General features: G+C 36.4%; 2 pseudogenes; one reads left to right on the top strand and one right to left on the bottom strand.

The window, feature by feature from the left end:
* The window catches only part of LOC124962348 (soluble calcium-activated nucleotidase 1-like), a 914,602-nt pseudogene that overhangs the window by 871,032 nt on the left and 18,233 nt on the right, over nt 1-25,337 (bottom strand).
* On the top strand, nt 124-1,189 carry LOC124961174 (vacuolar protein sorting-associated protein 72 homolog; annotated as a pseudogene).

Below are 25,337 nucleotides of genomic sequence, written 5' to 3'. Positions count from 1 at the left end.
ATAGGAATAATTTATTTAACCACCACAAATGAATATGTGTAGCTCATCTGTTTAAGAAGAGGCTAAATAGAGAACCAAGCGGGTGAGCAGGCCCTTGGTGGCCACACAGTCTTTCTAGGCAAAATGAGTTTGGCTGGGGGCCGGGCCCCCCGGAAGACAGCGGGGGACAGGCTTTCTGAGCTTCTGGAGGCAGAGGAAGATGAGTTCTACCAGATGATTTATGGAGGTTCACCAAGGAAACTGGAGATGATGATTATCAAGGAGACCAGTGAGACACAGAGCACGAGGTGGACTCTGACTTTGACACTGATGAAGGGGATGAACCATCCAGTGATGGTGAAACAGAAGAACCAAGAAGGAAGCACAGAGTGGTCATCAAAGTCTATAAGGCGCCTCGAAAGAGCTTGAGACCTCGAAATGTCAGTACCCCAGCTGGTAGCTCTCAAAAGGCCCGAGAAGGGAAGGGACTGCTGCCACTATACAAGATGATGGCTCTGACTGTCAGAAACTTATGCATCAATCTACAGTTGAACATACTCCACAAACATTTCTTCAGGTACAGGAGAGGCAGGGCCAGTTCCAGAAGCAAAAAGGGTCCCACTGTGAGACCACTGACCCAAGAAGAGCTGTTCAGGAAAGCCAAGATCAGAAGAGCTCGACTTACATTCACTGGAGACATATGAGTGACTTGAGGCTGACAAAAAGAAGCAGAAATGGAAGTGCCCTGGGCCCATAATCACCTCTCATTCAATGACAGCACCACCTGTTGGGGAGCTGGGCCCCAAGGAAGAGAATGTGGATGTAGAAGGACTTGATCCTGCTCCCCATAGCTTCTGCACTAACTCCCCACGCTGGGACTGTACCTATGGTACCACCTGCTCACAGCTCATGTGCCTTCATCACATTTAGTGATGATGTGACATTTGAGGAATGGTTCCCCCAAGGTCGACCCCCAAAAGTCCCTGTTCGGGAGGTCTGCCCAGTGACCCATCGCCCAGCTCGATATCGCAACCCTGTTACAGACATACCCTATGCTACTGCTCAAGCCTTCAAGATCATCCGTGAGGCCTACAAGAAGCACATCACTGCCCACGGACTGCCTCCTATTGCCTCAGCCCTGGGCCCTGGCTACCGACCTCCTGAGCCCCTCCCTGACTCTGGTCTAAAGAATTATAAAGGAATTTACTAGCTTAGAAAAAGGATAGGGACCTTGCATCTTTTGCTTAACTCTTTTAATTTTATTCAACTATGTTACTGCTTTAATAGTTCTACTAGAGGTCATTGTTAATGACATGTAATTTCAAGACCATAGAGACACAATAAATTCAAGACCATATGGATAGTTCATAATTTCAAGACCATATAGATACTTCTGCCTCTTTTTCTCTGCCCCTGAAAGATCATTACAATTAGGAAAACAATATATTATTATTAAATTGCAATAGTAATGGTTCAAGGAGCTTTGTGTTCTTTACTAGTTAAAATCTCACTTGACCCTCATAATGATGTTATGATATCAGAAAGATTCACTGGAAACAGGCTTACAGAGGTTACTTACCAAAGGCACTGACCTACTGGGTCTCGGGGTGGAAAGTACCATGTGTTGGACTGAGGTGAATTCTACAAACATCTAAGCTATTTCTGTTTAAGTGGTTTGGTTTTGTTGTCAAAACTGAGACAGAATTGAATAGGACTGACCAAATCTAGATATTGTTATTGTCTAGGTGAGCACGTCATTTAATGACTAAGCATCTCTCCTCTTGCTCCACTCATCCTGTTTCTCTTCCCCAGCCAGGGGCTCAGCTCACCTCCTGTCACCTTTCCTTTTCATCTTTGGGGTAGGAACTGAACTATTAAAATCTCAAATAAGGGAAACAACCAGGTATGTACAAGAATTTCAGTTGGCTTGTTTAATGTTATATTCACTTAGTCTATGAACTTTAAATTTTTTAAAAAGTAAAACAATATCTCATGTAATAATTCATGATTCTTGATATGGAAAAAAATTCAAACTGGATATTATGAAATGAATATTTCAAAGCCAGGTTTTTTTGCTATTTTGTATATAATTTATGAATCAAGTCAAAATTTTAGAATTCAATCTTGTGAAATGTTCCGGTCTCAATACTCATTATTACAGAAGTAGAATTGCTAAACCCTGGGTCATGTTAGTCTTTTACTATAAATTAATAAATCTCTGGAACACTGACTGCCATAGGCTTTGCCTCAGGTTTCTCTTTCCAACTTGCTCATTAACTAGATTTACCAAAGAATAACCTATTGTATTGTTTTATGAAACAGTGACAATAAAAAAAAATGACTAGAAATCCCAAGTGTGTGTTTTATTAGTGTTCAAAAATTTTATTTTTGGAATTTTTTGGCACTATACCAAGAGATAATAAATAAGTCACTTGTATAGTAAATAATGAGATGAAATTTAGCATTACCACAGGAGCGTCTCACCTGATGATCAAGTGAGAAGCATGGTATTATTTACAGAGTATCTTTAAAGATTGAAGTAACTTCCCAGTTAAGGAGATTTACAGCCTCATTCTAGATTTTTACAGGTTAATTAGGCTATTCTTCCTTATTGCTCAAATGGCTTACTACTTTTGGATTTGGGGATTTTCTGCCCGATTTGCTTCTTAACTGGAAATAAGGCAAAGTGAGCCTCATGCTGAATCCCATAGCATCTTATCCACTCAAGGACACTGATTCTGAAATGACCTCATTTCTCCTGTGCCAGTATTCCCTTCAGTAACACAATGTGCTGTATATTGTTAAATCAGTGGTTAGTTCTCAGTCTTCATATACCTTAAGAGAATAAATGCCCTCTCTTCTTTTAGCTTCTAGGATACCATACTTTCTTGGTTTCCCCAAAGCTACTCCTTTTCAGTTCCTCTTCCTTGTTTTGTCCTCTCCCTTTACTAAATATCAAAATGCCAGAGCTCAGTCCTTGATTATCTTTCCTTCTCCTTTCACATGATTATATCAACTTTCTTGATTTTAATATTCATCTATCTGCCAGTGGTTTCTCCATAGTATCTCTAGCTGGAACTCTGGGCTTATTTGGCCTTTCTGTTTGGATGGCTAATAGACATTGCTCACTTAAACTCTTCCCAACTGAGCCTCTTGTATCAAACTCTCTCTTCCAAACCTACTTACTCTTTGTGAAATCTCTGTTATTTCATATAGTAGTAAGTCCATCCTTCTAAAGGCTCAGGCTGAAACCTTGGAGTTACTCCTGACTCCTGTTTGAATGGGGGATTCAATTTTTCAAAATATTCATGTTTGATTTACAAAATACAGCCAAAATTTGACTATTTTTGGCTACTTTCCCTGCTACAACCTGAGTCCAGCCAACATCATCACTACTTGTACTATCACAATCTCTCCCTCTGGATTTCCCTGTTTCTACCTTTATCAACTTTTAATATGTTTCTATAGGGTCCTGTTAAAATACTAAGCAGATCATGGTCTTGGCAAAACTCATCTAAACAATAATCCAAATTCATATAGTGGTCTTCAAGGTCTATATGATATGTCCATACAAAACTCTCCAAACTTAGCTTCTCCATCCTTCACTATGTTAAGCCACACCAGCTTCCTCAATATTTCTTGAATATGCCAGGCATGCTCCTGCCTTAAAGCAGAGGTTAGAACACAGCCTCTCAGATTCCAAATCCAGGCCCTCAATCCAAATAACTTAAGAGAGACTCTCTGGAAATCCTAATCAGAATATTCTCATAAAAACCCAGTACCTTAACCATATAATAGGTTTTAAGTGCCCTAATCAACAATAGTTTTTAAAAGCTCTACTAATAGGAATTGTAAACATGATACTTAATTTTTTAGGTGAAATGGGTAGGGGGTGTTTACTGGGAATTAACACTGGATATTCAAAGAAGATTGGAGACTCAGGAGGTTGGATATAATAAAATAAGGAAGATATCCCCACTGCCACCACTGCCCCAGAGGCACCAGTCAGAGCAGTCCCTTTGTGAGCAAAGGGGAGGAATAAGGGAATTAAATGAACTCACATTTTTAGGAGACCTGAGGCAGGTCTTGGTATGGAGAAATCAGAGATCAAAGACACTGCCTGACTAAACGGAATGGCATGCTACACAATATTCTTGTGTAGGAAAGAAGCCACATCCTCCCAGCTGCCCACAGAAGACATAGGAAGGAACAATTTTGCATCCCAGGCATGGCGGCTGGCAACTGGGGAGCCAAGTTCTGTAAATCCAAGTTTGACCCAAAATATAAGTCTGTCAAGCCCAAAACAATTAGGCAAAAGAGAGAAATTAAAGGAATATGAATATGAAAGGAAGAGCTCAAACTATCCCTACTTGCTGATGACATAATTCTATATGTAGAAATCAGTTTATCTGTGAATTTAGTAAAGTAGCAGGAAATAAAATTAGCACCCATAAATCAATTGTGTTCCTTTGGTGGTTAATTTATTCAACATGTTTTCGTGTGCTTATTGATCACTGTATACCTTTGAAGAAATGTAAAAGCAGATCCTTTGACCATTTGACCAGTTTATCTCAACAAATCCTGAAATGTTGCCATCTTGGCTGAAGTCCTCTCTGCCACAGCTTGAATGTAGAACTACTTATACAAAGAAATGCTGAAAGACTAGCCTGTCTTGAGTCACCAGGACAGGTTTGCCAGTCTCTTTTTCATAGTGGAGGCAGCAACCAGGGAGCTATCTCACCTTGCAGGGAACTGCTGGGAGATTTTCCTATTACCTCCATGAGGGCTTGCCGGCCTCCTTCTAATAATGGATCCTGAAAGGGACCCTGAATATTAACTTCAGATTCTTTGGGCCAAAGCCCAGGAGTAAATCCATCAGCATAAGAAACTTCTGAGAGACACTCATCTGTGCAAATGGTACAGACTTGCTGACCTTCATCTTATGGCAGATCCTGAGGGGCCCTGTCTTGATTCTAGCTCTTCTTCACCATAGTATTGAAATTATCATTAATACAATCACATTGGAGATTGTCAAAATAGTAATTGGGGAGAGTAACAAACATTTAGGCCACAGCAGTATAGAAAGACAAGTCATGCTTTGGCATGATTGTTCAAAAGGTTTCTTATTCTCATTATTAGAAAATATTATTGCAGCTTCACAACCATGAATGATAATATAGAATATATTTTTAGAATTGCTGTCTTATTTAGGAAATGAGTTCTAAAAATTAACTATTGCTCACTCTACCAACTTCATTGACATTGTGACATAAAGGGGCAAAGAGAGAGATAAGAGCACAATGTACCATGTCTACTCCATTGCACTGGGCACTAATAGAGCCTAATAGTGCATAGCCTTAAAGTACACCATATATAGAAGGAACAGGAATGAAATATATGTAAGCAAAAGCTTGTATTCCAATTTTTATAGCATATGAATTGATTAAACAATAGAATTTTAAAAATATTACAGTAATTCTAAACTTGTATTTTAGATGGAAAAGAGGATGGAATGGAAAGGTGCAATTGACTTTCCCAAGAGTAAGTAAAATATTAGGAGAAAGTGGTGCCAGGGATGTAAGAGATGAAACCTATCTATAACATGTTCTAATTCTAGCTTTACCATTTATTACTTGTATTGCTACAAGTCAGTTAACCTCTCTGGGCTTTGTTTTACTGCTATATCCTTCATAAGCTGTGATAATTAACGACTAAATGGATATAAGAACCTGAAACAGTACCTGGAATCCCAGCTGCTCAGAGGCTAAGACAGGAGGATCACAAGTTCAGCCAGTCTCAGCAATGGCAAGGCTGTAAGCAATTCAGTGAGATCCTGTTTCTAAATAAAATACAAAATAGGGCTGGAGATGTGGCTCAGTGGTTGAGTGCCCCTGGAGTTCAATTCCCAGTACCCCACAAAACAAACAAAACAAAACAGTACCTGGTACAAAGTACTGTTCACAAAATATTGTCTTGTTTTCTGCTGGTAAACAATGTAACAGATTACCAAGAATATTAGAGCAGCCATGTTACTGTTTGGATATGAGGTGTCCACCAAAACTTCTGTGTGAAGGAATATTCAGAGGTAAAATGATGAGATTATGAGCGCAATCACCTAATCAGTGCATCCTAGTTTGAATGGACTGATTGAGGGTAGATGTTGGCAGCTGTGGCATGACTGGAGGTGGGTCACTGGGGATAATGCCCCAGAGGGTTCATCTTCCCTGTGACCCCTCCACTCACCCCTGTTTCCTGGTCACCATGAGCAGATCAGCATTTGTATGCCAAAACCTTTTGCTATGATGTTCTGCCTTACCTTGGGTTCATAACAATGGAGTTGCCTATCTATGGACTGATACCTCTGAAACTGTGAACCTTAAATAACTTTTTCCTTTTCTAAGTTCTTCTGTTCATATAGTTTGGTCAGAGTGACAAAAAGTTAACACAAATTAACAGAACTTTCTAGGAAATATTTTATATATAACTATGAAAACAAAGATTAAGTAACAACTGAAAGGCCAAATCTCTGAAAAATAAATGGGGAGTCATGGATAGAATTAATAGTCTGTAATACTTGGATGAAAATATTTTCTTCTTGGTCCACAACTTCTGTAAATACAGGTGTTTTTAAAATTAAGATTAGAAAGAGATGTAAGATGCTAACCTTTTCAAAATCCTGCTCTGGTATGATTTATTTGGATTTATGCCTATCATATTATTCATTTTTTGTGTGCCAGTGTTAAAAGTTCCACAGGAAAAGGGCAAAAGTGTTAGCAAGTGAGGCACAGTAGTAAGACAATGCTAAAGTGGAGGAAAGATAAAATTTCCAGTTGTTTTATGACTTGGGATTTAAGCCATGGGAATAATGCTTCTCACTGAGGTGGGTGACAGGTATGGTCTACCAAATCTCAAAGTCAGAACCATAAAGACAGAATTGTAGACAATCTGAAAGTAGGACAGGAAAGAATACCTTGCAAATCCAGGCAAAAATGGGTACTAGTCCACTACAGACAATCCAAGTAGAAATAAAGACTGAATTTGTGAAGAAAATCTAGCACAGGGAGCCCATAGAATAGCAAGGTAGTCTGACTTGAGTGACTCAGAGGCAGTGCAATGAGCTGATGTGTGAGGGATGCTCCACACTTCTTGGCCAGAGAGCTGAGAGCTGACATGGGACACCATCTTGGAGAAGCCACATTGTGGCTTTTAATTTTTTGTTTTTTTCCCTGTGGCTTTCTGCCAGTGGGAGACAGTATGTTTATATCGGGCATTTTCCAATTATCCTTCCATGCCCCTTCCATGAGATCTAAAGTTCTTTTGGCTAGACATAACTGAGGCAGACACAAAGGAATTGTGACCAGGAGACTCAGTTCAGATACACGGAGTGGAAAGTGCTACTCACTTTCCCTTTGGGTTTGGTGGCTTGCAAAATTAGTGGGAAATACCCCAAAAGCTGGATAGGCAGGCAAGCTTGTGCTTGAGGTCTGATCATGGGATGACCATATTTGTAGGCTACAGACAGTATGAGAATAAAAGTTGTTCCAAGAATGGAACACTTAGGACTGTACTCCCCTCTCCACCAACCAGACACTCAGAAGATCTGTTTCTGCCTGGCAAGGAGGTCGGTAAAGCTATTCTCTCTAGAACAGTTACTTCCTGACAAAGATTAGAAGGTTAGTCAGAAATGAAAACCATGAACTTCACATTTAGAACTCTGCATTAAACCTGTCTTGGAAGGGCATCTATCTAGTTTTACTGGACAAAACTCTGATTGTCAGCACTTCCCATTCTGATTTAACTTAAACTGACATGAAGGAAAGCTGAGAACCAATATAACCAGTTTTAGTTGCAAGCCACCTCCAGCTGACGGTTTTGTGAGCAACTCGAACAATGCCCAGCCCTTGTTCTTTCTTAGGGTTACATGGTCCAAGAAGAAACTGACAGCATGACATCAATGTTTGTCAATAGTTTGATCACCTCAGCACAATCTCTTCATTTTCACTAAGATTTTCTTCTTCTTTTTTCCTTTTTCCATTGAGTATGAGTTTAAATGTGTGGGTGTCCTAGCTATGTTGACTGATTCATAGATACACGCAAGCACGCACACATACATTGTTTTTCTTTTTTTTATCATTTTTCTTTTTTCTACCTTTTTTTAATTTTTCTCTTTCTTTCCTCATCTGTTTGGTTGGGGTTTTTTGTTCGTTTTGTTTTTTTGGCCTTATTTTGACTTTAGAGGGTAAGCATTTTTGTTTATGTGTTTCAGTTTAACTTTTTGTTTGTTTTGGCTCTTGTTTTTGTTTTTCTTATTACTTATTACTCCTCATTTCTCTTCCTCTTTCAATAGCCGAATCATCATTGTCTCCTCCTTTCTTTCTCTCTCACTTTATTTTATTTAGTCATTATTTTCCTTCACCTTATTTATAGCCATTTCTAATTCTTCACTTTACCTCTATTCACATTTTAAATATTATTTACCATCTTATTTCATTTCCTGTCCTTTAAATGAACTGTAATTTTATTGGTTTTAATACATAGTTTACATAATTACTATGCCCACCATTCCTGTTGTTGCAGTTATTAGTACTGGAGAAGGCATAATTGACCTGCACTGTTTAATGTTTCATCTAGTTCACAGCTATTTATCATCACTGCTATTGTTAAATTTTGACCCCATGAGTTCTCCTTTTGCAGTAATCAACGGTATGCATGTCATAGTAGGCAGTGCGCATATTTCAAATGTTGTATATTGATCACTTCAGTCGTTGCTGTACTTGTTTCCCCCTTTTCTGGGAGGGGCTTGAAAATGATACACTACAAGATCACAGGGTACAGACTCCAAGGCTGCACTACACCCACAATGCACCAAAATTACAATGGACTTTCCACCACACACAAGCTAACTCCACTCATACATCAATAATACACTACCACCTAGAGTAGGGAAGACAAAAAATTCAGTGACTAGGTCACAAGTGGGAATGAAATCAAGTCCCACTCTTGAACATCTAATCCTACAGCAAAATCAGAGAAAGTTTCCAAAAAGAAGGTTCCAAAAATCCACAAAGTTACAGATTTATAAGAATGAATTGAATCAACAGTTCTGTAGTGTTATGGTTCAGATGTGAGGTATCCCCCAAAAGCTCAAGTGTGAGATAATGCAAGAGGGTTCAGAGAGGAAATGACTGGGTTGTGAGAACCTTAACCCAATCAGTGAATTAATCCCCTGATGGTATTAACTGAGTGGTAAGTGGAGGCAGGTGGGGTATGGCTAGAGGCGGTGGGCATTGGGGGTGTGACATTGGGATATATATTTGTATTTGGCAAGTGGAGTCTCTCTCTCTGCTTTCTGATCAAGTGAGCTGCTTCCCTCTGCCACACTCTTCTGCCATGTTGTTCTGCCCCACTTGAGCCTGGAGTGATGGAGCAATCTATGAATTGAGACCTCTGAAACTGTGAGCCCTCAAATAGACTTTTCCTCCTCTAAGATTGTTCTGGTTGGATCTTTTAATCATAGCAGTAAAAAAAGCTGACTAAAACATGCAGCAATAAACTGAGGGGCATTGGCAGTTGAAATTAATATTTGGTTTACATTGAGCCAACATGCTGAAACTCAGACATCAACAACACAAGACTAATTATAAAAAAAAAAAAAAAAACAACTACAGACCAAAGGATATTCTCACAAGAGAAAGACAAATCCATCTCAACAGATCCACAAATCTGATATCTCTGAATACAAAAGGAAATGGGCAAACAAGCACCCTCCCCCCAAAAGTTATAATTCTCCAACAAAGAAATACACAGAAATGGAAAAGGATTAAATTCCATTGAAATATTACAAAAATATGATTATTAAAATGATTAATGAGCTAAAAATGATCTAAGAATAAATTAAGGAATGAAATAAGAGCAATTACAGGAAGTGAAAGACCATGTGACTTAAGAAATAAAAATTCTCATCAATCAAAAGACACAGACTGGCAGATTGGATTAAAAAGAAAAATCCAACAATATGCTGCCTGCAAGAGACACATCTCATAGAAAGAGACACCCATAGACTAAAGGTGAAAGGATGGGGAAAAAACATACCATGCACACGGACACAGCAAAAAAGCTGGAGTATCCATCCTCATCTCAGATAATGTGGACTTCAAACCAAAACTAGTCAGAAGGGATAAAGAAGGACATTACATGCTGCTTAAGGGAAGCATAAATCAGCAAGACATAACAATCATAAATATCTATGCCCCGAACATTGGCTCATCCACGTACGTCAAACAAATCCTTCTCAATTCCAGAAATCAAATAGACCACAACACAATAATACTAGGCGATTTTAACACACCTCTCTCACCACTGGATAGATCGTCCAAACAAAAATTGAATAAAGAAACTATAGATCTCAACAACACAATCAGCAATTTAGACTTAACGGACATATATAGAATATACCATCCAACAAAGAATGAATACACTTTCTTCTCAGCAGCACATGGATCCTTCTCTAAATAGACCATATTTTATGCCACAAAGCTACTGTTAGTAAATACAAGAAGATAGAGATACTACCTTGTACTCTATCAGATCATAATGGATTGAAATTAGAAATAAATGACAGAATAAAAAACAGAAACTTCTCCAATACCTGGAGACTAAATAATACACTATTATATGATGAATGGATAATAGAAGACATCAGGAGGGAAATAAAAAAATTCTTAGAAGTAAACGAGAACAAAGACACATCATATCAAAATCTCTGGGACACTATGAAAGCAGTACTTAGAGGAACATTTATTTCATGGGGTGCATTCAAAAAAAGAAGTAGAAATCAACAAATAAACGAGTTAACACTACAGCTCAAAGCACTAGAAAAAGAAGAGCAGACCAATACCAAAAGTAGTAGAAGACAGGAAATAGTTAAAATCAGAGCCGAAATCAACGAAATCGAAACAAAAGAAACAATCGGAAAAATTAATAAAATAAATAGTTGGTTCTTTGAAAAAATAAATAAAATTGATAAACCCTTAGCCACACTAACAAAGAGAAAGAGGGAGAAAACTCAAATTACTAAAATTCGGAATGAACAAGGAAACATCACAACAGACACGAGTGAAATACAAACATAATTAGAAGCTATTTCGAAAATCTATACTCCAACAAAACAGAAAACCTTGAAGACATCAACAAATTTCTAGAGACATATGAACTACCTAAACTGAACGAGGATGACATACACAACTTAAATAAACCAATTTCAAGCAATGAAATAGAAGAGGTCATCAAAAGCCTACCAACAAAGAAAAGTCCAGGACCAGATGGGTTCTCAGCCGAGTTCTATAAAACCTTTAAAGAAGAGCTCATTCCAATACTCCTCAAACTATTCCATGAAATAGAAGAGGAGGGAACCCTACCAAACTCGTTCTATGAAGCCAATATCACCCTGATACCTAAACCAGACAGAGACACATCAAGGAAAGAAAATTTCAGACCAATATCCTTAATGAACATCGATGCAAAAATTCTCAACAAAATTTTAGCAAATCGCATACAAATATATATTAAAAAGATAGTGCACCACGATCAAGTGGGTTTTATCCCAGGGATGCAAGGTTGGTTCAACATTCGGAAATCAATAAATGTCATTCACCATATCAACAGACTTAAAGTTAAGAATCACATGATTATTTCAATAGATGCAGAAAAAGCATTTGATAAAATACAGCATCCCTTCATGCTCAAAACACTAGAAAAAATTGGGGTAATGGGAACATTCCTAAACATTATAAAGGCCATCTACGCTAAGCCCATGGCTAATATCATTCTAAATGGTGAAAAACTGAAAGCGTTCCCCCTAAAAACTGGAACAAGGCAGGGATGCCCTCTTTCACCGCTTCTATTCAACATCGTCCTTGAGACTCTAGCCAGAGCAATCAGACAAACCAAAGAAATTAAAGGGATACGAATAGGAAAAGAAGAACTCAAACTATCCCTGTTCGCTGATGACATGATTATATATTTAGAGGAACCTGGAAATTCCACCAGAAAACTTTTAGAACTCATAAGTGAATTCAGTAAAGTAGCAGGTTACAAGATCAATGCTCATAAATCCAATGCATTTTTATACATAAGTGATGAATCTTCAGAAAGAGAAATTAGGAAAACTACTCCATTCACAATAGCATCAAAAAAAAAAAAAATAAAATAAAATAAAATACTTGGGAATCAATCTCACAAAAGAGGTGAAAGACCTCTACAATGAGAACTACAGAACACTAAAGAAAGAAATTCAAGAAAACCTTAGAAGATGGAAAGATCTCCCATGTTCCTGGATAGGCAGAATTAATATCGTCAAAATGGCTATACTACCTAAAGTTCTATACAGATTCAATGCAATTCCAATTAAAATCCCAATGATGTACCTTGCAGAAATAGAGCAAGCAATTATGAAATTCATCTGGAAGAATAAAAAACCTAGAATAGCTAAAGCAATCCTCAGTAGCAAGAGCGAAGCAGGGGGTATTGCAATACCAGATCTTCAACTCTACTACAAAGCAATAGTAACAAAAACGGCATGGTATTGGTACCAAAATAGACAGGTAGATCAATGGTACAGAATAGAGGACATGGACACAAACCCAAATAAATACAATTTTCTCATACTAGACAAAGGTTCCAACAATATGCAATGGAGAAAAGATAGCCTCTTCAACAAATGGTGCTGGGAAAACTGGAAAACTATATGCAATAGAATGAAACTAAACCCCTATCTCTCACCCTACACAAAACTCAACTCAAAATGGATCAAGGACCTCGGAATCAGACCAGAGACCCTGCATCTTATAGAAGAAAAAGTAGGTCCAAATCTTCAACTTGTTGGCTCAGGATCAGATTTCCTTAACAGGACTCCCATAGCACAAGAAATAAAAGCAAGAATAAACAACTGGGATAGATTCAAACTAAAAAGCTTTCTCTCAGCAAAGGAAACTATCAGAAATGTGAAGAGAGAGCCTACAGAGTGGGAGAATATCTTTGCCAACCATACCTCAGATAGAGCGCTAATTTCCAGAATCTATAAAGAACTCAAAAAACTCTACACGAAGAATACAAATAATCCAATCAACAAATGGGCTAAGGAAATGAACAGACACTTCACAGAAGAAGATGTACAAGTAATCACCAGATATATGAAAAAATGTTCAACATCCCTAGTAATAAGGGAAATGCAAATCAAAACCACCCTAAGATTTCATCTCACCCCAATTAGAATGGCGATTATCAAGAATACAAGCAACAATAGGTGTTGGCGAGGATGTGGTGAAAAAGGAACACTCATACATTGCTGGTGGGGTTGCAAATTAGTGCAACCACTCTGGAAAGCAGTGTGGAGATTCCTCAGAAAGCTTGGAATGGAAACACCATTTGACCCAGCTATCCCACTCCTTGGCCTATACCCAAAGGACTTAAAATCAGCATACTACAGAGATACAGCCACATCAATGTTCATTGCTGCTCAATTCACCATAGCCAGATTGTGGAACCAACCTAGATGCCCTTCAGTTGATGAATGGATAAAGAAACTGTGGCATATTTATACAATGGAATATTACTCCGCAATGAAGAATGATAAAATTATGGCATTTGTAGGCAAATGGTCGAAATTGGAGAATATCATGCTAAGTGAGATAAGCCAATCTCAAAAAACTAAAGGACAAATGATCTCGCTGATAAGCGGATGAGGACATATAATGGGGGGTGGGACGGGCTAGCATTAGGTTTAGGGTTAGGTTTAGAGTTAGGCTAAGGAGAGCAGTAAGAATGAAGGAAAGAAGGACTGTGTAGAGGGAAAAGAGGGGTGGGAGGGGTGGGAGGGGTGGGAGGGGTGGGAGGGGTGGGGGGGAGGGGAAAAATATAATAAACATCATTACCCTATGTAAACGTAAAAAAAATAAATAAATAAAAAAAAAAAAAAAAAGAAGACTTAGAATTTGCCAAAGTTCTCTAATTCCAGACAAGGTATCTCCCAGCTTATGCTTGAAAAAAAAAAAAAAAAAAAGAAATAAAAATTCTGAAAAGAAACCAATAAGAACTCCTAGATATAAAAGACACAAGAAATTAAATTTAAAAATTCATCTGAATGTATCACTAATAGACTTCTCAACTCAGATTCTAAAACCCAGGAGGTCTTGTAATGAGATAATCACACCTCTGAAAGGAATTTTAGCCAGAAAATTCATTGTTCATAATTGAAGGAGAAACAAAAACTTCTCATGATAAGAATAAACTAAAAGTCTTTTTGAACACTAAGCCTACATTACAGAAAACACTTAAAAGAAATATTACATGAAGAACTCAAAAACATGCCCCAGAGATCTTAAATTAGTGAAGCTTCAGAAAAGCAATTAAACAAATAGAAATTAAATAATTAAGCAATTAAACAAATAAATTAATCAATAAAACAAACCAAAATGGAAATAAAAAACATCTCCTTCCCATAATTCTGATGCTCTACTGACTGAGCTGTCTGGGCTCTTTCTTCCCATAATTCTGAATGTAAACAGTCTCAACTCTCCACTTAAAAGAAACAGAATGGCAGAATTGATTAAAAAATAAGATCCAGTTATATTTACTTTTTAAGAGACTCATGCAACTATTAATAGATTGAATAAAAGAATGGAAATGATATTCCACATAAATAGAGTTCAAAAACAATCTGACAAAGCAGATTTCAACCAAAAGTTAATCCAAAGAGACAAGGAATGCCACTACACACTGTTAATAGGAACAAGCCAACAAGAAGATATCATGATGGTAAACATTTATGCAACCAATGTCAGTAAACCTAATTACATAAAAAAAAAAACACTTCTTGACTTTGATCATGAGACAATGTTTCATGATTTCAATACACCCATCTCAACAAGAGATAGATCATCCAATAAAGACAGGTCATCAATAAAGACAGTTCTAACTTAAATAATACCATAAATCAAACTGACCTAACAGACATCTTTAGAATATTTCACTCAACAGCTAAATACACTGTCTTCTAGCAATCCACAGAACATTTTCCAAAATAGGCAATGTTTTAGAATGCAGAGCAAGTCTTAGCAAATGCAAAAAAAAAAAAAAAAAAAAAGATATTATCCCACATATCTCATCAGTTCATAATGGACTGAAATTAGGAATCAACAGGAAGAAAACTTATAAAAACCACATAAACACATGGACACTAAACAATGCTCTTTTGCATGAAAAATGGACCACAGAAGAAATAAGAGGGAAAATTTAAAAAAATTTTTTAAAAAGTCCTAGAATCAAATTAGAACAGTGGTACCACATTCCAAAATCTGTGGACCACTAAGAAGAAAGAAGTAAAAGGAAAGTTGATAGCATCAAATGAAGGAGGACATAAGAGGAAAGTTGATAGCATCAAGTGTCCACATTAAAAAAAAAAAAAAAAACTCAAATAAACAACCTAATGTTATATCTCAAGGTCTTAGAAGAGCAGGAACAAATTAATTCCAAAACCGGAAGAAAGAAAATAATTAAGATCATAATTGAAATTAATGGAATAGAGAATAAAAAAACCAATGTAAAGGATCAGTGCCACGCTTTTAAAAGATAAACAATATCAACAAATTCATAGCTATATTAACTAAAAGAGTGAGATAAGACCCAAATTAAGAAAAATTAGAGATGTATAAGGAGATATCACTGTAGACATGTGTGAAGGTCAGAGGATCATTATGAACTCTTTTGAATACTTATATTCCAGAAGTTGGAAAGTTATTGACAAATTTCTAGGCACATATAGCCAATAAAAATTGAACCAAGAGGATGCAGAAAACCTAAACAGGTGAGTAGCAAGCCATGATATTAAAGCAGAAAAAAAAAAAAAATGCCTTCCAACAAAGAAAAGTCCAGGACTAAATGGATATTGAGCTGAGCTCTAGTAGGTCTTTAAAGAAGAACTAACACCAATCTTTCTTAAATTATTCATGAAATAGAAAATGAGGGAAAACTTCCAAACTCATTCTGTGTAGCTAGCAAAACAAAATAAAGGTATGTCAAGAAAAGGAAACAGACCCATATTACTTATGAATATAGATACAAAATTTCTTAATAAAAAATTAGTAAACCACATTTAAAAACATTAAGAAGATTGTACATCATGATCAAGTTGTAATCATCATAGGAATGCAAGGTTGGTAGAATATAAGTAAATCAACAAATGTAATTTATCACATAAATAAAATCAAGGACAAAAATCACATGATCATCTTAATACAGGCCTAAAAAGATATGGATAAAATTCACCACCCATTCATGCTAAAAATGCTGGAGAAGGTAAGGATAAAAGAAACTTACTTTAATATCATAAAAGCTATATATGACAGACCAAAAGCCAAGATCTTACTGAATGAAGAGAAAACTGAAATCATTTCCTATAAACTCAGAACCAAAAAAGGTCTTTATTTATATTCAATACAGTGTTTGAAACTCTACCAGAGAAATCAGGGAAGAGAAGAAAATTAAAGGAAAAGAAATAGGGAAAAAAGAAGTCAAGTAATCTCTGTTTGCTGATAAGATTCTACATCTAGAACACCTGTCCCCCCCCAAAAAAAAAAAGTAGTAACAGATTTCTATCTGATAAACAAATTCATCAAAGTATCAGGATACAAGATAAACACACAAAAATAATTAACTGTCTTACGCTCCAACAATGAATCTTCTGAGAAAAATAATCAAGAAAACTACTCCAGCCAGGCAAGGTGGCACATGCCTGTAGTCCCAGCAGCTCAGGAGCCTGAGGCAGGAGGATTTCAAATTCAAAGCCAGAATCAGCTACTTAGTGAGGGCCTAAAAAAAAGGGCTGGGGATGTGGCTCAGTGGTTAAGTGTCCTTGTGTTCAATTTCCAGTACCAAAAAAAAAAAGAAAAGAAAAAACAAAGAAAAGAAAACTACTTCATTCACAATAACCTCAAAAAGAATGAAATACTGAAGAATCAATCTAATTAAGGAGATGAAAGACTTCTACAATGAAAATTACCACACATTGCAGAAAAGAAGACCTTAGTTTTAAAATGGAAAGACCTACCATGTTCATAGATAGGTAGGTTTAATATCATCTAAATGGTCATATTACGAAAACAAATCTATAGATTCACTGCAATTCCCATGAAAATACCAATGACATTTTTCACAGAATTAGGAAAAAGTCCTAAAATTTATATGGAAAAATAAAAAACCCAGGATAGCCAAAGTAATACTAAACAACAAGAGAAAGGCTGGAGGCATCGTAATACCTGATCTAAAATTATACTACACAGCTATAACCAAAAGAGCAACATACTGGCATAAAAACAGAAGTGATGAACAATGGAATAGACAAGAGTCCCAGAGAAAAATCACATAAATACAACCATCTGATCCTTGAGAGGTGCCAAAAGTATTCATTGGGAAAGACAGCCTTTCAGCTGGGAATGAGGGGGCATGACTGTAATCCCAGCAGCTCAGGAGGCTTAGGCAGGAGAATCATGAGTGCCAGCTTCGGCACCTTAGCAAAGCACTAAACAACTCAGTGAGACCATGTCTGTAAATAAAATATGAAAAAGGGTTGAGGATGTACCAATGGTTTAGTACCCCTAGTTCAATAATTGGTACCAAAAAGAAAAGAAAAGAAAAAAGGAAATAGCCTTTCTATCAAATGATGATGGGAAAAATGGATAACTACATGGACTACAGATTTCTGCTTCTTACCCTGCACTAAAATCAATTCAAAGTAGATTAAAGAGCTTGGAATTAGACCAGAAGCAGTGAAAATGCTAGAAAAAATTATAGGGGCAACATTCCAATACATTGTTGTAGGCACTGACTTTCTTTGTAAAGCTCAAGAAATAAAACCAAGAACCACTAGTTGAGATAGTGCTGACTTCCTCCTAAAAGCCAAGAAATAAAACCAAGAACCGCTAGGTGTTATAGTAAAGTAAACAAGAGCACAGAACCTACAGTATGGAAGAACATCTTCACAAGCTATTCTTCTGACGAGGGAGCAATAACCAGATATGTAAAGAACTCAAAACACTTAACACCAAAAACACCCTCATAACGCACTCAATAAATAGGCAAAAGGTCTGAAGTGACATTTCTCAACAGAAGAAATATAAACGGTCAGAAAATATATGAAAAAAATGTTCATCCTTAGCAATCAGACGAAGTCAAAGCTACATTGATATTTCATCTCACTCCTATTAAAATGGCAATCATGAAAAAAAAGATGTTGGTGAGGATGTGGGGAAAGTTTACACCTATACATTGTTGGTAGACTGCATTTGGTATACCACTTCAGAAAACAGTATGGAGTTTCCTCAAAACACTAGGAATGTAACTACCATATGCCCCAACTCTCCCATTCATTGGTATTCATCCAAAAGAACTAAAATCAGTATGCCATAGTCATATGCATACCAATCCTCATAGCAGCTCAATCCACAAAAGCCAAGTTATGGGACCTACCTCGGTAACCAGAAAGAGATGAATGGATAGAGAAAATGTGGTATATATGCACGATTTAGTTCTGCTCAACCATAAAGAACAATGAAATTATGTCAATTCCTGATACATGAATTGAACTGAAGAACAACCTACTATGGAATAAATCAGACTCACAAAGGCCAAGGTCAAATGTTTTCTTTCATAATTGGAGGTTAGAGAGAGAAAGGGAATTTCTCAAAAGGAATCTCATGAAAATAGAAAGGAAATTAGTAGAGTAGAAGCAGGGGACCAACAGGGAGGGAACAGGAGAGAGAAAAGGAAAGAACTGGGAAATGAAGTTGGCCAAATTATACTCTGTTCATGTGTGAATATACCAAATTGCATTCTGATGTTATGTATAACTCTAATGAATAAATTAAAACAAATAAATAGAAGAAAGAATAACTGAGTAGGGAAAGGGAATAATGGGAAGGGAAGAGGAGCTAATAGGAGGTGGTACTGGGGTTGAAATGGAGAAAACAACGTTAATACACTTTTATGAATATGTCAAAATGAGCCACAGTACTATGTAAGACTATAATGCACCAAAAAAATTTAAAAATCATATATAAATGCATATTAGTGAATAATGCATCATGTGGGATAAAACTTACCCAAAATATCCAATATATATCTCATTTCATGAGATTTGGCAAGAGCAGAACTCCAGGACTCCCATGTTCATAAGCACATTTAGTTTTGCTTCAACTAATGGCATAGCAACAATGTGAATCTCAAAGAAGAGTGAGAAAAAAATTAGGACACCTGGAAAAGATCTTTAAAATTTCTACATATGCAAGGAAATGGGACCTATAGATCCAGTTTATTATTTCCCCTAACTGTTAAAGAGTACAGGAGGAAATGACAATAGGGAGCACAAAAAGTTTAGGAAAAAATAAAAAGGTGGGCTGGGGATATAGCTCAGTTGGTAGTGTGCTTGCCTCGTAAGCAGAAGGCCCTGGGTTTAATTCCCAGCACCGCAAAAAATAAATAAATAAAATAAAATAAAATAAAATAAAATAAAATAAAATAAAAAAGAAAATGGTGGGCTTTTTCCTTTTTTAATTAGGAAAATGGGTATCACTACTTTTTGAAGAAAATAGAAAAGCAAATTTAAAAATTAAACCCCTATCTCCCACCCTGCACAAAACTCAACACAAGGTGGATCAAAGACTTAGGTACTAGTACAGAGATCCTGTGCCTAATATAAGAAAAAGTAGGCCCAAATCTTCTTCATGTTGACTTAGGAACAGACTTCCTTAACAAGACCCCTAAAGCACAAGAAGTTAAATCAAGAATCAATAAATGGGATGGAATCAAACTAAAAAGCTTCTTCACAGCAAAGAAAACAATCAATAACATGATTGTTAACATGATTGCCTATAGCAAGGGAAAAATGCACCTCAGACACAGCATTAATCTCCAGGTTATCTAAAGAACTTATGAAACTACACACCAAAAAACCAAATAACCCACTCAATAAATGGGCTAGGAACTGAATAGATACTTCACAGAAGAAGAAATACATTTGATCAACAAATTTATGAAAAAATGTTCAACATCTCTAGCAATTAGAGAAATGCAAATCAAAAGTACACCATGATTTCATCTTACTCCAGTCAGAATGGCAATTATCAAGAATTCAATCAACAACAATGATGAGGCTATGGGGCAAAAGATACACACATACACTGCTGGTGGGAATGCAAACTGTTGAGATCACTATGGAAAGCAGGATGGAGATTTCTCAGAAAACTTGGAATGGAACCACCATTTGACCCAGCAATCCCATCCCCAGTTTATAGCCAAAGAACTTAAAAACAGCATACTACAGTGACACAGCCACATCAATGTTTATAGCAGCTCAACTCACAATAGTTGAATTATGAAACCAATCTAGATACCCTTCAACAGATGAATGGATAAATAAAATGTGGTATATATACATAATGCACTATTACTGAGCCTTAAAGAAGAATAAAATTATGGCATTTTCCAGTAAATGAATGGAGCTGGAGACTATCATGCTAAACAAAATAAAACAATCCCAAAATCAAAGGCCAAATATTTTCTCTGACATGCAGATTCTAATTCACAATAATGGGATGGGGGCCAGGGAAGAATAGAGGTTACTATAGAATAGGCAGTGGGGAGTAAAAGGAAGGAAGTGGTATGGGCACAGGAAGGATAGTAGAATGAATCAGACATTAATAACCTACATACATATATGATTACATGACCACTACGATCCTACATCATGTACATTCAAAAGAATGAGAAGTTATACTCCATTTATGTATGATGAATCAAAATGCATTCTACTATCATGAATAACTATATAGAACAAATTTTTAAAAAATCAAATGCTTGGTAGACTTCATTCCTAATAAATTTTTCTAATGGCACAAAACTAGCCAATGATTAAATGAATTTCAGGAGTCCACACAAAATAACCCAGTATGTTTTCACTTGTGTTTATACTTTGAAATTCCTCTCACCTACATATATTCAGCAGATGGCAAGGCTCTCAAGAGGCTCAAACAGCCTCCCTATGACTGGGCTCATATTGAGTTGGACACCTGTCAGGTAAATCCTCTGCACTGGTAAAGAAGTGAATGGGCTGCTGTTCCTAAAGGAACACACTGAGGGAAATCCATTGAGGGGAAATGATAGGAAAAGCTGAAATCAGAAACACTTAATAACAGAAAGAAAAATAATAAATTAGGATTAAGAACCAAAAATCAGTTAAAACCAATTCCTATGAGGTTTGTGCTGTAGCTCAGAAGCAGAGTGCATGTGAAGAATATTTGAGGTCTTGGGTTCATTCGACAGCACCAAACAAAACAAAAAACCAACCAAACAAACAAATAAAAAAACCCAAAAACAAAAACTCTTTCCTAATTGTATTAAAAAAAAAAATACTTCTCAGTAAATCATGAAGAACACACCTTGAATATTTCTTTTAAATAATGCCTAGCCTTTCTAAAATAACACTTTACTCTTTTTCATCATATATGAATACACCACCAGTGAAACTTCACATCATGCACAAGAAGAATGGAATCCTAATTAGAATGTTACACTCCATGTATACACTATATGTCAAAATATACTCTACTGCAATGTATATCTAAAAAGAACAAGGAAAATAGAAAATGAAAAAAAAAAACTTCTTTAGAAAAGAAACAAACATGAGTTTTATATTAACTGAGAAAATATGGAAAATACCTAAAATATTGGAATGATGTTGGATAACAATGAATTTTTATGTTCCACATTCATCAAGCCACTTTTCTATAAACACAGAAAAGAAACTGAATTTACAAAATCAGTATGTTTTATTATCAAAATATAAAAGTATTTCAAGTAGGCTCTATGTTAAAACCTGTTTTGTATTGCCATCCTTCTTTCCCTCTTTTACTGATTAAAACTAACAGTGTTAATTCAAGGATATGTCTCGATATTTGGTATATGTATTATATTTTAAAGAAAATAAGATATTCTCTTATCCTACTTCTCACAGAATGTAACCTAAGCATAGTGCTGGTCTAGGAAATAGAATGGAAATTTCAACTGAGTTAGAATTATTCCATTTCCAGATGAAATATTATTCCTTGAAAATTAAAATTTGTTAGAGAACATGCAAAATATTTGATACATAGCCTTCAAATCCTAAGGAATGGGTTACTTCTTCTAATTTATGCAGCAGACAGTAAATAAAAATGTATACAGATATAGATGCTTCTTTGGATTACTAACATACAGGATATGTATTTGAAGTATATTTCTCCTACTTTTGAGACTGAGGCAGCATATGCTGTGGTACTTCAACCAGGTCCTCTCTGGTTGAAGGTGTTCATCTCCAGACCTTGCGACCACCAACTGCTTTACTCTTGAGGACACTGCTCTTACCTGCCTGGAATTGCCTTGTCCAAGATTATGACCAACGATTGTAAGATGTTGGAATACCAAGGCCAGGGTCCCATCTCTTAATTTGTATTGGTCACCCAGTGGTTTTAAGAGGAGCTGGACCTTGGGCATATCTGCCTCACAGGTCAGATTCTCATTCTGTCCCAACTCAACCTTCCCCTCTGGCTTATAGGTATGTCTTCCAAAGGCAAATAAAGTTACTATAAGAGCAATTGGCTTCAAATTCTTGATAGACAGAAAAAAATACTTTGAACTTGAGGCAAGATAACGAAAAGTTCTTTGAATATAGAAACTCCATGAATGCAAGGGATGTTTTTGTCATTGTTTTGGTTGTGCCCTCCTATAACCCCCAATATTTAGATCACTGATTGTCACATGATAATTGCTCAATAAGTATTATGGAAATAAATGAACTATTCAATACATTTTACATTTAACTTCTTTCACCTATAGATCATTTTCTAATGAAAGAGTAAAGATTTTAAAAAGTGGCAGAGAGAGGAGGTGAAAAGGGAATGTGTAGTCCTGTGCTCAGCTTGTTTTATTATCTCAGAGATCTTATCACTATGAATTTTTTGCTTATTATGGTAAGAAACATCAGAGGGAAAGCTCCTGGGGATTATTTGAACCATAAATGTGCTTAGGGATCCTTATTTGAGAATGTAAGTGTATATTATAGAAGAAAAAGTAGGTCCAGTTCTTCAACATGTTGGCTTAGGACCAGACTTCCTCAACAGGACTCCCATAGCACAAGAAATAAAAGCAAGAATCAATAACTGGGATAGATTCAAACTAAAAAGCTTTCTCTCAGCAAAGGAAACTATCAGCAATGCAAAGAAAGAGCCTACAGAGTGGGAGAAAACCTTTGCCAATCATACTTCAGATAGAGCACTAATCTCCAGAATTTATAAAGAACTCAAAAAACTCTACACCAAGAATACAAATAACCCAATCGACGAATGGGCTAAGGAAATGAACAGACACTTCACAGAAGAAGATCTACAAGCAATAAACAAACATATGAAAAAATGTTCAATATCTCTAGTAATAAGAGAAGTGCAAATCAAAACCACCCTAAGATTCCATCTCACCCCAATTAGAATGGCAATTATCAAAAATACAAGCAACAATAGGTGTTGGTGAGGATGTTGGGAGAAAGGTACATTCATACATTGCTGGTGGGGCTGCAAATTAGTGCAGCCACTCTGGAATGCAGGGTGGAGATTCCTTAGAAAACCTGGAATGGAACCACCATTTGACCCAGCTATCCCACTCCTTGGCCTATACCCAAAGGACTCAAAATCAGCATACCACAGAGATACTGCCACATCAATGTTCATAGCTGCTCAATTCACAATAGCCAGATTGAGGAACCAACCTAGATGCCCTTCAAATGATGATGAATGGATAAAGAAACTGTGGTATATATATATATACAATGGAATATTACTCAGCCATAAAGAATGATAAAATTATGACATTTGAAGGCAAATGGATGAAATTGGAGAATATCATGCTAAGTGAGATAAGACAATCTCAAAAAACCAAAGGACGAAAAATCTCGCTGATAAGTGGATGATGACACATAATGGGGGGTGGGCGAGGTTAGTGTTAGGGTTAGAGTTAGGGTTAGGGAGGGGGGTAAGTATGCAGGAAGGAAGGACTGTATAGAGGGTAAAGAGGGGTGGGAGGGGTGGGGGGAAGGGAAAATAGAATGAATCAAACATCATTACCCTATATAAATTTATGATTACACAAATGGTATGCCTTTACTCCAAGTACAAACAGAAAAACAACATGTATCCCATTTGTTTGCAATTAAAAAGAAAAAGGAAAAAAAAGTTCATGTCATATTGACATTTATTTATTTGTTAATTAATTTATTTATTTAGGTAGTGCTGGGGATCATGGTAGTCAAGGACTCTATACCACTATGTCCCTAGTCCATCATCTGCTTTCATGTTTCTAATCCCTCTGTTAGGTATTTGTGATGAAAGTGGGGTTTGTGTTTTTTTTTTTAATTTTTTTATTGTGGGGTTGAGCTTCCCTTGCCTTCTCACATGTTTTTATCTATTATTATAGGTTGTTTTCACTCAAGGAAAGCAAATTCCCCTCCCTCAAAATATAATATTAGGAAGGTAAAAACAGGGGATATGCATTCTGATGAGGATGAATGTTTATATATTCCTGAATGTGGCTATATTTGTGAATGTTTGCTGATTTTAAGTTCACACATGTCCTAAGTGGGATGAACTGAGATACTCCTTTATTTCATTCACTAAGAAACTTAAAGCTGTTGGCCCAAGCCCTAGACCAACAGATGGCCATTCATGCTTAGGAAGGAACTAAGTATCTGTGAGCATTGTAATCTTAATACTACCATTAACAAGGAGTTGGATCAAGTCTGATGAATAAAAGAATGTGACTTCCTCAGGGGATAATGAATTAGTCTTTCTTCAAAAAAAAATAATAATTCCGTGGGTCAAAGAATGATATCTTGGGTAAAACCAGTCACAAATTTTTTTTTACCTCATTTCCTCATTTTCCAACTTCATCTTAAAGCCATCAAAGTATAAACAGAGGAGGTAGAACCTCCTCTACAAAGACATAAGTGATACACCTCACTCTCACACATGTACTGTTTTTTTGGCTAATAAGGCAATGACTTGATTTTCTACTTGAGTCTTTGGAATTTTTAAATTTTCTTCAGTATACATGTATTAACTGCATAATCAGAAAACAAATCAGTATCAGTTGCTGTCCAGAATTTATTTTATTGCCAGCCAGCTGCTTCAAATAAAGACCACTAATATGTGGCAAGTGCAATTAGCAGGAATGTGTAAACGTTATGTGGATTGGGATGTGAAGACCGTATCAGCTTCAGCTCT

This window comes from Sciurus carolinensis, chromosome 12 (assembly GCF_902686445.1).
Source record: "Sciurus carolinensis chromosome 12, mSciCar1.2, whole genome shotgun sequence".
Taxonomy (NCBI): domain Eukaryota; kingdom Metazoa; phylum Chordata; class Mammalia; order Rodentia; family Sciuridae; genus Sciurus; species Sciurus carolinensis.
Note: the sequence above shows the minus strand (reverse complement) of the source record. Positions and strands in the feature narration are given on the sequence as shown.